Here is a 14,033-nt window from a genome sequence, read left to right as displayed (position 1 = left end):
AGCATGTTGATACAAGAGTTTGTAGCTGCTGGAATGTAGATCACAAAACAAACTACTGGAGAAACCCAGCAAGTCAAACACTTAGGTTGTCTATCCATAAATATATCTTCTGACCCACTCAGTTACATAAATCTAATAAGCTTCCTCGTTTAATTATGCCTGCCGATCATCTAAGTACTTACTCAACCAGGTCTCCTCTTTCTTGGCCCAGATTTCCTATCCTTGTTCCATCTGTCCACAATCCCTCCCTTGTATGATTCTTATTGTCATCTTCTGACCTCTCTGCCCTTCCACCCCTACTCCCACAAGTCTACATCTGCTCATCTTCCCACGTCTCACCAACTATCTCTCAGACCTTATCCTGCCACACCTTCTCACTTCTTTATACTGACTATCCTCCCTCTACACTCAATCTAGGTGCAGAGTCTTGACCCAAAATGTTGATCATTCCTTTGTCTCTGCGGAGCATCTTGTTCTGCAGATTTCCTCTACCAGTTTATTTCGGAATGTTGACCTACAAAACCAACACAGAGGTGGGCAGCAGGAAGAGATGTGGAACAATTGGGAAACAAAGAATGCTGTAGGTCAGGATGGAAATCTGCAAATATCTGGGGAAATGGTGGGGAGAAAATAAAGAAAATCATAGAATTTCAGCTGAATAATAACTGCTAACTACAGACCCCAAAAAAAAACCCACAGGCAAATCTTGAAAAGGAAAGTCATATCTTGAAACCTTACTAACCTTATGAAGAAGTTCTCCCCCATATATCACTTCCACACGGCTGCTCTTCCATGAATCTTGTTGTTTTCCTGTCTCCATAGTTTAGGAACTTCCACTCCAAACAATGTTTTGCTGCCTCATATTTACAAGATGAACATTAGATACACCTTTTGTAAACATTGCAGAACAGCTTGTTTCAAAATACAGAACCTAAACATTACAGGATCATTGACATTTACTTGGTATCTGCAGATTACACTAAATTCATGGACCTATTTCTTAGAAAAGGATTCATCTTAATGACATTCTTGTTCTCATTTGAAAGCAATATTGCAGATGCTAGAAATGGAATTAAAGTGGAAATGGCAAGAACTATTCAAACCATTGGGAACAATCTGTGGAGGGAAACAGAGTTAGTATTCCAGATCAACCAAATTTCTGTCTGGTCTTTGGGCCAGACTTGTGTAAGATAATAAACCCCAACATCTTGATTAGATTGCCTTTCCTGGGCTAGTAAAAACTGTATATCATGTTTCAGTTAAAACTCTTTCTCCATTTGATTGTTGATCCATGTTCAACAGAACCAAACTAATTCTGTTAGACGCTTCCCACCTTTAAAGAGGTGATGCCTCAAAAAGGTAGCATCCAGCATTTATGAACCCTACCATTCAGGACATGCACTTTTTGGGAGGGGATGCAGAAACCTGAATGGCAACACTCTACAATTCAGGAACAGCTTCTCCCCCTCCATTTCAGATTTATGAATGGTGCATGAACACAACCTCATCAGTGCTTTCTTTGCACTATTCACTTGCTTTGTAATTGATAGTAATCTTATGCCTTTGAACCGTACTGCTGCTTTAGAACAACACATTTCATGTCATATAAGGAAGTGAAAATAAACTGACTCCCTTTAAGTTGCCATCTTCTTAGAAAATCTATTTCCATAAACATTAGCAGCATTTTCAAAGGAGAATGCTAACAGATCTTTTCAAAACATACAAGTCCGTATTTAGGTTTACTACGGTACTTCAACTTTAGTCAGCTCATGAATCAAAATACTATAAAGAGATTCTAGCTTATTAAAGATCTGTTTGATTCTATACTCTGGGCCACTTCCATATTAAATCTAGCTCCAAATCCAGCTTAAAAACAGACATCTTGGGAGTTGTTATCATTTTGGAATCTGGTTTGAAATCCTGTCTAGGGACTGAAAGACTGAATTCATAGTACGTAAGATTTAAGAGGTTAGTGCCCTGTCACATACCTGCTCCCACTGGTGCAAGACAGAATATGTTAAAACACTGAATCCTTTTTATTCTGAATACTAAAGCCAAAGGATTAGTACCATAAAGATCTAAGATATTAGTCTTTTATACAAAGCTAAATCTTGTGATTTAACATTGTCACATGCCTCCTAAATATAGAACATTGAATTATTTAACTCTGCCTTTCGAATTATAGTGCAACAAAGTTCAACAAAAGTCTTTAAAATGATGGGTGCAGTGATTCAGCTCATATTACACGGATGGCACTAACATCCCTCTGCTTTAGTGGCTTTTATATAGTGTCCTTGGGTGGCTTAAAAAACTGCTGGCGGAGTGTGACAGGATGGAACCATACATCATACTGGAATATAACCTCAACTGCTACCACTAACCAGTCCAGTCTGGACATGACTCCTGAATCTATAATGGTTGAAATTTTTAGAACAGCAAACAGTTTTGTGGACTTGACAGAGACAAATGGTTGGTATGTTGCCTCACAAACGACAGGGTCAGGGATCTTGCACTGGGTCCATGACATTCTAAAGAGGGAGCGTGGGTACTCAGTAGTCTTTGTTCATATTGTTACTAATGACATAGGTAGGAAGAGTGAGAAGGTCTTGAAGAGACACAGAAGGTGTTAGGCAGACAGGTGAAAAGCGGAACCTTCAAGGATTGCTGTCTTTGCTGAGTGCTAATGAGGGAAATAATACAATGATTTGGCAGATGAATCCATGGATGAAGAATTGGTACAGAGGGCAGTGTTTCAGATTTTTGGATCATTGGGACCTCTTATAACCTATTCAAGAAGGATGGGTTACACCTGAACCTGAAGGGGACCAATATCCTTGTGGGGCAGGTTTGCTAGAGCTGGGGGGTGGGGGGGGAGGGTTTAAACTAAACTGGCGGGGAGTGGGAATCAGACTGATGTAGTTGAGGATAGGGCAGCTGATATACATGTAGTTACAATATGTAGTGTGACTGTGAGGAAGGACAGTCAGATGATAGCAGTTAGTGTGATGAGTTAAAGTGTAATGGGGTGGGTGTTATATTTGAATGCACACCATATATGGATAAAATTTATGATCTTGTAGCATGGTTAGAGATTGGCAAGCATGATGTTATGGGCATCTTTGAGTCGTTGCTCATAGCTGGGAGCTTAACATCCAAAGATACACATTTTATCGAAGAACCGGCAGGTAACCAGGTAAAGTTGCAATAAACATGGGAATTTCAATATACAGGTAGATTGGGAAAATTAGGTTGGTTTTGGAGTCCAAGAGTGGTTACAAGATGGCTTTCTAGATCAGCTTGTAGTTGAGCCCAATAGGGGAATGGCAATTCTGATTCAGTGTTATTTAATGACCCAGATATGTTTAGGAAGCTTAAGGTGAATAAAGAAGCTTTTGGGAATCAGTGATATGATAAAATTCACCCCGCAGTTTGAGTTTGAGAAGCTAAAAACAGATGTATCAGTATTACAGTGGAGGAAAGGGAATTACAGAGGCATGAGAAAGGAGATGGCCAAAGTTTATTGGAAGGGAACACAAGCAGGGATGACAACAGAAATGCAATGGCTGGTGTTTCTGGGGGAAATTCGGAAGGCACATGAAAGGTACATCCCAAAGCAGAAGAAGTATCCTTAAGGGAGGACAAGGTAATCGTGGCTGACAAGGGAAGTCAAAGATAGCATTAAAGCAAAAGAGCGGGCATATAATATAGCAAAAAATTGTTGGAAGGTATAGGATTGGGAAACTTTTAGAAAGCATCAGAAGGCAATTAAAAAAGTCACAGAGAGAGAAAAACGATATATGAAAATAAGCTAGCCAATAATATAAAAGAGGCTACAAAAAGTTTCTTCAAATATATAAAGAGTAAAAGAGAGATGAGAGTGGATATCAGGCCACTGGAAAATGATGCTGGAGAAGTAGTACTGGAGGACAAAGAAGTGGCAGATGAACTTAAGTACATTGCATCAGTCTTCATTGTGAAAGACTATGCAGAATGCCAGAAATATGAGAGTGCCAGGGGCAGAAGCGAGTGTCTTTGTTATTACTAAGGAGAAGATGCCTGAGGTGCTGAAAAGTCTGAAGATATATGTCTCCTGGAAAAGGTGGACTACACCAAAGTTCTGAAAGAGGTAGATGAAGAGATTATAGAGGCATTAGCAATGATCATTGAAGAATCATTAGGTTTTCGAATGGTTCCCAAGGAGGGGAAAATTGCAACTGTAACTTCACTGCTTAAGAAGGGATGGAAACCCAAGAAGGGAAATTTTTAGCTCAGTTAGCCTGACATTAATGGTTGGAAACATATTAGAATTTATTATTATTGTGAATGAGTTTTTGGGGTACTTGGAGGCACATGATATAATAAGCCAAAGTCAGCATGTTTTTCTGAAGGGGAAATCTTGCCTGACACATCTGTTGAAATTCTTTGAGGAAATAACTGGCAGGATAGACAAAAGAGGGTCAGTAGATATTGCTTATTTGGATTTTCAGAAGACCTTTGACAAGGAGCTGCACATGAGGTTGTAAAACAATTTAGGAGCCCTTGCTATTACAAGAAAGGTACTAGCTTGGATGGAAATATGGCTGATTGGCAGGATGGAAAAAGTGGGAATAAATGGGGCCATTTCTGGTTGACTGCTGGTGATTGTCCATGTGCTGCAAGAGTTAATGTTGGGACCTCTTCTTTTCACACTTTTTATCAATGATTTGGATGAACAAATTGATGGCATTGTGGCCAAGTTTGCAGACAATATAAAGATAGGTGGAGGGGCAGGTAGTGATAAGGAAATAGGGAGTCTCCAGAAGGACTTAGACAAATTGAGGGAATGGTCAAAGAAGTGGCAGATGGAATATAATATAGAGAAGTGCATGATAATGCACTTTAGCAGAAGGAATAAAGGTATGGACTACTTCGTAAATGGGGAGAAAATTCAAAAATCAGAGGTGCAGAAGAACTTACAGGTCCTGGTGCAGGATTCCCTAATGGTTACCTTACAGGATCAGTCAGTGGTAAGGAAAGCAAATGCAATGTTAGCATTCATTTCGAGAGGACTAGTAAACAAAAGTGTCATGTAATGCCGAGGCTTTAAAAGGCATTAGTCAGATCTGACTTGAAGTATTGTAAGCAGATTTGGGTCCATTCTCTAAGAAAAAGATGTGCTGCCATTGGAGGGGGTCTAAAGGATGTTCACACGAATGATCCCAGGAATGGAAAGTCTGACATATGAAGTGCGTTTGATGGCTCTGGGCCTGTACTCACTGGAGTTTAGAAGATTGTAGGAGAATCTCATAGAAACCTAGCAGATATTGAAATGCCTAGATATAGTGGATGTTTCCTATAGTGGGGGAATCCAGGACCAAAGGACTCAGCTTCAGAATTGAGAAACGTCCATTTAGAAGGACATGGGGAAAAATTATTTAGCTAGAGTATAGTGAATATGTGGAATTCATTGCCACAGATAGCTTTGCAGATCAGTTCATTGGTTACATTTAAGGCTGAGTTTGACAGGTTCTTGATTAATCAGGGTTATGGGAAGAAAGCAGAAAACCTGGGTTGAGAGGCATGTTAAACCATTCATGATGGATTGGTGAAGTAGACTTGATGGGCTGAATGTTCCAATTCTGCTTCTATGGCTCATGCTTTTATGGCCTCATTATCTAAAACTGTGTTTCCCAACATTTGTTGGCCCTATGCCCCACTAAGGCACTTTCATACTTAATGCCCCTCATAGGCACAATATACTTTCTGGTGCCCCCATAATGTGAAAACATGTCTACTATATGCTAACATGAGAAAAATGATTCTGCTTTAAATTTCTATTTATCTTTAAACCTAGCTTACACAGTACCTGTGCACCGTACAGCGGCTTCAATATCAATTGATCTTTGAGCTTGATGGTTTTTAGCAAGAGTTGAAATATCTGGTTCAAGCTTTGACAGCAAAAGCTTCAAGTCCCCACACTTAACAATGTCCAAGTGGTTTCTGTTTTTTTGTGAGTATATGGTTCCCTTTCAACAAGGGAGGAGAATGGAAATGCAATGAAGAGCAATTTGGCTCCTCTCCAAAGACCAGAAAACTTTGTATGACAATGTAGACACGTGCCACAAATGCCTACATTTTTGGATAATATTTTTCTTCTTCATCATTCTGAATTTTGATGATTATTTTCTTTCAAGCTCTCATCCTATTCTTCTACCTTGCAAAGAAATGAGTTAATTACCCAGTCAGAATTTTCAGACTGTTCAAATGCTTGAATTGATTCTGAAAATCCTCTTTCAGTGACTGCAGGTGTAAGCATACTCTTGCATATCACCCTCTGTGAAAGAGAGTGCCATACTTTCCATTCAGGGTAACTTTGAGAACAGTCTTCCCCTTGTGCTTTGCTTATATATTTCCATTTTTCTGATAAAAGTGGACACTACACTTTTTGTCTGGATTAAATTGAATTTCTCACCCTGCAGTTTCATATTTAGAATGTTCATTTTGTCATACATATCAGCTAGGTATGCCACATCTTCATGTAGAAGTTCAATCTTGTTTCCCAAGCTCTTGTTGACTCTGAGCAAAACTTCAACCACAGTGTCAAAAAGATCAAAGAAATGTTTTAAACAACAACCATTTGACAGCCAACACACTTCAGTGTAAAGAAGTACGAGCTCAAGCTCTTCATCGTTGTATTGGCATAACTTGCAAAATATTCCGCTATTTGATGGATGAGCTTTAATTTTGTTGATAGCAGATATTACATGAGTCATGTTTGAAAAGAAGTTCCTGGCTGAGGTTTTTGACTGTGAGATGTTGTGAATGACAATGGATTGCAAATAGCCTTGGAATTTTTTTCATAAATTTCACTAAACCAGCATAGCAACAAGTCATACGTTGCAACGATCCAATGTTGCACAAGAAATCATGTTTCTAATCAGATTTCTTTTATCTTCAATATATATTTTGAGCTCACCATAAATTGATTCTACATTGATATTTGTTTTTAGCTTTTTACAAAAGAGAAACTCTTCATGAACTTTTCCATTTTTGATAAATGGTATATATGGTATTAGCAATGCCTCATTGTCTCGCATAGTTGACTCATACAGTTGTATCCCAAATTCTGTTTTTTGTAGTTCTGTGCATAGTTGATACTCAGCATCTTCACTCATTTCATTAATATGACAAGCTACAGCATTATTACTCAAAGGAATTGATTTTAAAATACTGATACCCATTTTGACAACAATGGTGAGCACTTCTGATACAGCAGGTATTATTAATCTTTCACCTGTTGTATGAGATTTTCCACACCTTGTTGTCATTTTGGAAATGTTATAAGAAGCAATAAGAGCACTATCAGGGCCATTTTTAGTTAGCTTTCTTGGCAATTGACTCAAGTATGCAACACTTTCATCTTCTGGATCTGGTAATACCATAAATAGCCTTTAAGGGTGTCTTTTATGGAAGTGTTCCTGCAATCTTTAAGGTTTCATGGCTTTATTAGATAGTACAGTATTACAAATAAGATACATGGGCTGTTGCTGATTTGACAGGGTAATGGAATAAAACCATACTCCAGGTATGTAACATTGTATTAATGCATTTTCTGTAGTTTCTGTTTCTTGGCAGTATTAGAATTCAAGGAAGGCTTCAAGGCCTTCAGACTCATAGAGGTTGTGCTGTATGCAGTTATCCATCGTTAACGGGGTTAAAGTAAAATGAAAAATTAACACAAACTGGGAATGACTATCGGATGTTGACAATGGCAACAAGTTGACATGGACGGAATGATGGTAGTGGTATGCAAAGGAACGGCGAGGCGAAAATGAAGGCAATCACAACAGTGAAAACTAATTTGACAAGGATTTAGATAGGAATCTGGAAGTTAGTCGGGATAGAGCTAGTGGTCGGCAAGCTACCTCATACTATTCCAGTTAGCAAGGTTGACCAATCACTTAAGATCTCATATTCCCCAAAGATGGTTCATGACCGCACATATGAAGCCCAGGTCTCTTTGAATGCCTCAAGAGGAATCCTTGGGGTTGGCAGGTTCACTGATTGGCTTTATTTCACTGTTTGGTTCTTGTTAATGCTGTATCATTGCCCGACCTGTTTTCTGCAGATCTGTAGAGGAGGCTGAGAGGGTGTTCTTGACTTACCAGCTGTTAAATTGCATGAACTGTTGGGCACCTTGGTTGCTAATTTATGCATTCCCAATAATGTCTGTTTGGTTGGTAAGGCTGGACAAGATTGGCAAGTTTCAGACACATTGTGATGATGAGAGCTCGCCGCCTGCAGAACTATGGTTTTTCCTGTGTTCCAGTGCCTTGTCCTTTTTTTTTCGGAAGTGCCTGTTCCACTAACAATTGGTCAGGTCTTATGCCTCAAGTTAGGGTGCCACTTACCAACCCCTCCCCAAGAATCTTGAATGCCCCCAATGACTTCTATTTCCCCTAATGCCCCCTTATATCATGTAACTGCCCCTGTTGGGAATCACTGGTCTAAACCATAGGAATAGGCCCTTCAGCTCATAATGTTGTGCCTAACTAATTAAATTAGTGAACGGCTTACTAAACTAATGTTAAAGAGAATGATTAGAAAGTTTTTAGAACAGGGTTTTAATTTGTGTACGAGTCTCCAACCAATCATCTAAAAAAAAAGCAGTTTTTTTTAGAAATTATCTTCAAGTAAAAATGATGGACAGATTCACTTAATATAGAAACCAAAGAAATCCCTTCACTGTTTTTACCTGTAGGCAAGCTCAACCATCAATGCTCATTCAAAGCTATACCTTCTGCCCTTCAATTTTGATTTCTTCATTCAGTGCCATGGAAAAAGGCACACATATTGAGTAGGTAGCCTGCAAAGGCACTACATACTGCTGAGATGTCATTGGGTCTGTTGGATCTGAATCCCTTCTGTTGGGCATGGAATGATCCTAACTACGCAAGTGAAATGAACATCCTTCAAGTTGAAAAGGGATCTAGTGTTTTCCTGGCATATATGATGAATAAACTCTTCTTGGGCTACCAGCCAAGTACAGGTATAACTGACGTTTCGACGCCAAGCTCCACTATCTGCATCAGGAATGCAGGGATCATCAGAGCATGTCTAGTCCAGTGGTATTTATACCTCCATAGTCCATCCCTCCTGATTGGTTAGCCCATATCCAATCAGGCTTCTGCCCTCCAACCTTGTTTACAATCAAATACCAATTCTTACTTAGAGTGAGACCTCTGTTAAAATTCTCTCCAGTTGATTGTGAGAAGTGGGTTTGGGCTGCCTTATGAAAATCAAAAACCTTGCAATCATGTGACATAACTAAGGTAATAAAATATCCCAGACAATTCAAAGAGAAATTTAACAGCAAGGCTCAGTTCTATAGGGGATACAATTTATTTTATTATTGCCACATGTACCGAGGTGAAGTGAAAAACTCATCTCATATGCCATCTATTCATGTTATTTCATTCCAATGGCACATGGTGGGATAACAGAATTCAGAATAAAGAGTTACAGTTACTGAGGAAGAGCAGTGCAGGTAGACAATAAGGTACAAGGTCATTATGTAGATTGTGAGGTCAAGATTTCATTCAGCGAACCATTTAATAGCCTTATTACAGCTGTTCCTGAGCCTGGTGGTACATACTTTCTGGTTTTGTATCTTCTGCTCAATAGGAGGAAAGAGAAGAAAGAATATCCATGGTGTTCTTTGACTGTGCTGCCTCCTTTACTGAGGCAGCAAGAAGTATAGACAGAGTCCTTGGAGGGAGACTGATTTCCATGATGTGCTGAGCTGTGTCCACAACGCTCTGCAGTTTCTTAAAGCTACAAAAAGAGTAGTTGCCATAGCGTGACGAGAAAATCTGCAGTTACTGGAAAGCCAAATAACACACACAAAATGCAAGAGTCCTGATAAAGGGTCTGAACCAGAATCGTCGACTGTTTACACTTTTCCAGAGATGCTGAGTTGCCATACCAAACTGCTTTGCATTCAGATAGGATGCTTCCTAAGGTACAACAAAAACTAAATTGGTGATGGTCAAAGGAGACATGCTAAATTTCTTTAGCCACCTAAGGAAGTAGAGGTGGAAGTGACCGTTTTTTGCCATGGCATCAACATGGTCAGGCTATTAGATTTTGAAAGTCACAACCCTCCCAACCTCTGTACCATTAATATAAACAAAAGCATGTACACCACATCCCTCCTGAAGTCAATGACCAAGTCTTTTGGTGACATTGAGGGAAATGTTGTTGTCATGAGACCATGTCACTAGGCTCTTTATCTCCATCCTATAGTCCATATCATCATTATTTGCGATATGACCCACTACAGTATTATCATCTGCAAAGTTGGAGATGAAGTTATAGCAGAATCTGGTCACACAGTTATGACTGCACAGAGAGTAGATTAGAGGGATGAGGATGCAACAATGTTGAGAATAATCATGAAGGAGGTGTGGCTGCCTATCCTTGCTGATTGTGGTCTGTTGATTTGAAAGTCAAGGATCTAGTTTCAAAGGGAGGTGTTGTCCCAGTCTTGGAGTTTGGAGATCAGTTGATTTAGAAGTATAATAATGAAGGCTGGACAACAGACAATAAATAATAGTCTAATATAGGTGCCGTTCCTGTCCAGATGCACAGATGAGTTTAGGGCCTGGGAGATGGTATTTGGTATCGGCCTGTTTCAGTGGTAGATGAATTTCAGTGAGTCAAAGTTGGCATAGCATTGTGCAGCACTGAAGCAGGGCCTTCAGTCCACCGCATGAATGCCGACATTTTTGCCTATGTTAATCGCACTTGGCCACATTAGGATCACATCCTTTCACATGAATAGTTGTTTGCAGGCAGCAGGATAGTGTGAGAGTGCCGAGTGAAATGTGTCACATCCTGGGCTTCATAAATAGAGCTACAGTGAACAACAAAAAAGAAGGGATTGGTTTATAATACAGTGGTCAATAAGAATAGGCAGTTTAAATGGCTTGGCACAGACTAGATTAGCCAAAGAGCCTGAGTCTGTTCTGTACTTTTCTATGACTCTATGAGTGGTTCAGCAAGAATTGGAGCGTTGTATTTTTTTACATAAATCTACACCTCGAGAAGGATGTGAAGACCCCCAAAAGAGTACAGAGAAGATTGACACAGAGATTTTGCAAATGCTAGAATTCTTGAGCAACACAAAAGATTAATCAATGTTTTGAAGGGTGATAGATTTTAGTGTCATATGCTGTAAAGTTTCCCTGATAAGCCTAATGTAATGGTTTCTATGTAATATTCCACCGTTAGTAACGGTTTCTCTGGAGCAGCAATGTTTGGGTTATGTCTAGAGATAACGAGACTTTGAAATTCAGTGCCATGTCTTGTGATTCAGGAAGCAGTTGCTTTTGCAGGCTTTTGCCAGAGAGAGGGAGAGAGATGAAGAAAGAAGATACAAATGGAGAAATTTGGTAGACTGCCGGATGGGGTGGACTTGGGGCATGAGTCCTAAGCTCTACAATGCTCAGATGAGATCAATGATGGTAGAAGAACTATTGAACTGCGTGAGCTCCAACTTTGTGTGCACATGACTGTTTAATATGATTTGGGCTCTTTTTTTCTTTTATATTTTGTTTCTGTACTAACCATATAGTCTAAGTAATTGTTATAAAGCTTAATCGTTTAATCACATATTGTGTACTGTTTGTTATTTCGGGGTACTGATGTGTAACAGGGGCATCCACCCAAACGAGATTTCTTAAGTTTGGCTGGGCAGGCAGTTATTGCCCCTACATAAAGCCACTAGACGAAGCATGTGTTACATTAGTTTACAAGTTAAAGTGGCGATGCTGGAGTTGGTTCTCTTGAGCAAAGATTTGACAGAGGTGGTTAAGATTTCAATGGGTTTAGAAAAGCTTTCCTCATTATCATGCATTTCAAGGACCAGGAGAACAGACAAGAGATACAGGGTGACTATGAGGAATAACATGTTTGTGCAATGAGTGGCTGTGGCTGGACCTCACTGCTTGTGGGAGTGTCAGGAAGAGTGACAATTATAACCTTCAAGAGGGAATGAGATGAGTAAATGGAAAACGATCTGCAGAGCTGCAGAGAAAAGGTGATGAAATGAACTTAATTATTCTGCGGAGAGCCAGGATTGACTCAGTGGTCTGAATGAAGTCCATCTGGGCTGTAATGACGCTATGAAAACATTAACGTTGACATTAGGATGGGAAGCTAAAAACTGGTTAGAAAAGGTAGGTTTTAAGAGCTAGAGGTGGAGAGGTGAAGGCAGGGAACTGCTGCACTAAGTCAGCTGTCGGAAGGGCTGCACTTCTGAAGCAAAGTAAAGCAGAGTGAGCCCAAGCCAGAACTGGTCAATCTTGAACTTACTCTGATCATTTCAGACATGGATCTGTCCCAAAATCTTGTGTAACACTGACAGCCTGGTTCAGAGCCATAAATAGATGATGAATAAAAGAAATATAAAAAACTGGCAGAACAAGGGGTTTTAGTCTGAGTCTAACTGTGATTTAATTGATCTGGGTAATGAAAGTACTTTTTAATCCACCCATTGTGTTCACTTACTGCTCAATGATAATCTGTTTTGTTTTCCAGCTACACTTTAACTGAATCTCCTACAATATTATCCTGAAAGCACGAATCGCACTTTCCTAGATTCATGCAGTGTCAGCTGATCATCATTTCTGAATTTTTTGGTCACCTAGCACAACAGAAGGTATCATAAATTTGACATAAAAATTGTTTTCCATGTACACATGGATAGAATGATAGTCTAAAGAAAGACTTGATATGTTGTTGTCATGAATGTTATACTACCACTAACTGTTCAGGCTATTTTTGAAAAAATTTCCCAATGTGTACTTTTTGCTATGACTTTCCATCTTGATAGCGCAAACCTATTTATTTTCTTGACTTTTGCTTGAGTATAGTGGTTTCTGTCTTTGATGTGGGTGTAATTTTGTTGGCTGCCCACTCTCCCTACATATATTGGGTCTTTACATTTAAATCATGATGCTTGCACCTGCACTCATAAACAAAACCCCAGCCCATCTCTCAAACCACTGTAACAGTCATGCCCAATGTAGTTAGAACCTTGGTGTAGGAAGACTCAATACTCATCCTATTTTGAGACTTGGAATACCTTGATTTCAATCGCTCCAAAACTAATGGCCTTAAGTTTAGTTGCCAAAGCTCAGGAACTCTCTGTTTGAACCTTTCTGCTTCTGTCTGTGTCATTGGCCAAGTTTATGGCCATCTGCCTTCACTTATTCCCGGGGATCTCAGTGTCAAATTTTGTTTGAAAACAATGCTAAATATATATGAGGAGTGATAAATTAGCAAAATAACTATGTGTTATTCCAACAAACAATCTATAATTTGAACACCATTCATTATCAAGTCATGCTTTTCTGGTGATTGTATGGCTTCCAACAGTTCCAACAGCCCAGACGGCATACCTGGCTGAGTAGAGAAGATCTGTGCTAATCAACTGGTTTACAGATATCTTTAGCCTGTTGCTTTGGCAGTCTGAGGTACCCACCTGCTTCCACCAGACTTCAATCATACACGAAGGAGGTGGCAACCAGTCTCAATGCCTATTGACTATAGTCCAGTAGCAGTTACATGCACTGTGATGAAATGCTTTGAGAAGTTGGTGATAAACTATATCAACTCCTGCCGGAGGAATGACTTGGATGTCATCACAAGTCAAAAGCAGATGTCATTCTATTGTCTCCTCACTCAGTGCTAGAATTTCTGGGCAGTTAAGATGTCTACATCAAGATGTGATTCATTGAGTACAGCTCTGCATTCAGCAGCACCATCTCCTCAAGACTAATCGACAGCTCAAAGGAAGTCTCAATACCTCTTTGTGCAACTGGATCCTCGATTTCCTCACTTTCAAACCCCTGTCAATTTAGATTGACAACACAATTTCCTCAACAATCACCATCACCACAAAGCTGTGTGTTTAGCCCCCTGCTCTTCTCACTTTGCTCTTATGACTGTAAGGCTAAGTACAGTTCTAATACCATACTTAAGTTGATGAC

The 14,033-nt window shown here is 39.6% G+C and overlaps 1 long non-coding RNA gene across 1 annotated transcript in view; it reads right to left on the bottom strand.

Moving 5' to 3' along the window:
• The window catches only part of LOC132406244 (uncharacterized), an 88,652-nt gene that overhangs the window by 35,899 nt on the left and 38,720 nt on the right, over window positions 1-14,033 (bottom strand). Inside the window, exon 2 of the long non-coding RNA XR_009516108.1 lies at window positions 743-853. This is a non-coding gene — a long non-coding RNA (uncharacterized LOC132406244). The remainder of the gene's footprint in view (window positions 1-742; window positions 854-14,033) is intronic.

The sequence above is a fragment of the Hypanus sabinus genome, chromosome 16 (genome assembly GCF_030144855.1).
Source record: "Hypanus sabinus isolate sHypSab1 chromosome 16, sHypSab1.hap1, whole genome shotgun sequence".
NCBI lineage: Eukaryota > Metazoa > Chordata > Chondrichthyes > Myliobatiformes > Dasyatidae > Hypanus > Hypanus sabinus.
This window is presented reverse-complemented; position numbering and strand designations above follow the sequence as displayed.